Below are 1,249 nucleotides of genomic sequence, written 5' to 3'. Positions count from 1 at the left end.
TGTCTGTGGTAGAAATGTCACGTGACTTGTAATAATTTTTGTTAAGGTTCCTCCACACAGCCTACTTCAAAATATATTAGTATAGTTCCAAAATACTGAACTGTCCTATGCATGACATTGACAGTGGGGCGCCACCGTCAATACCGGATCGCTGGTTTCGATTTTTGCCATGTTGGAAACCATTTAGTTGAACGATGGTAGCGCCCCCCTGTCATTGAGTTTGGTGGGACAGTTCAGCGTGGGTCATCTACAGTGTGAGTCACGTTAAATTGTACATATGAAAATAGATGAAACTTGACCTATTTTTATCGACAAAAAAGAGGTCAAAATTTTTTTGAGATTTTTTTTTAATTTTTTATAGAATTTTTTTTCTTCCAATTACTTATTGTAAAGAAAACGTAATAACTTTTAAACTAAGCGGTATATCCTGATAAAATAAAAACAGTAATAATGCTTAATAACAGGCAATACTAAAAAAATACATAAAATACACAAAAAAGGCCAACAAATAATAAAAAAAACCAACAATACATAGTTTTTTTTGTGTATATTAATATGAGTCATCTTATATTGTTAATCACAAACTCAATCTGAACAACTTCCATAGTGTAAAAAGTAGTAACACGAGTCATACCTCTTGACTCAATAAAAAAGTGAAAGAAGCCTCCGGTACACTTTGTTAAAAGTAGACATGTATCAATATACACGAAAGAAAACTCAAAATTGGTTCACAAAGCCTTACTTGTATCATTTGGCACAAAGTTATTTTCTTTTCTATACGTCGTAGAAACATACCGATTAGATACAAAAATAGCTAATTTTTCAGAGATTCACATTATGTTATAAAGTCAATTTTGATCTAAGTCGAGTTAGATCCCTTTTCACTGGGGGTACAGAATTTTACTGTTGTAATAAATCTGGGGCCTGGAAACATAAATAAAAACTGGCCCAAGATACAAATACGATAAAAAGGGGTATATGAGTAGGACCATTCATACCACTCGTCTTTTATTAAATTCAGATGTTACGTAGATCTGAGTCTTTGTGATGATTGAATTGCCATCGATTACTAATAAATAAAATAAGTCGTCGGTCCACCTTATGGGTGCACCTTAGCAGGAGAGCGCTGGATGCAGGCCGCTACCTAACCGGTCGATGTGCAAGTCATTGGGGGAGGCCGCAAACCTGTGGCTGAAATGGTGTTGGTGATGATGATGATGACTAAAATAGGAATCAATGGTCTGTATGT

Source organism: Ostrinia furnacalis, unplaced genomic scaffold (genome assembly GCF_004193835.3).
Source record: "Ostrinia furnacalis isolate ACB-3 unplaced genomic scaffold, ASM419383v2 OfSCF1653, whole genome shotgun sequence".
NCBI lineage: Eukaryota > Metazoa > Arthropoda > Insecta > Lepidoptera > Crambidae > Ostrinia > Ostrinia furnacalis.
This window is presented reverse-complemented; position numbering follows the sequence as displayed.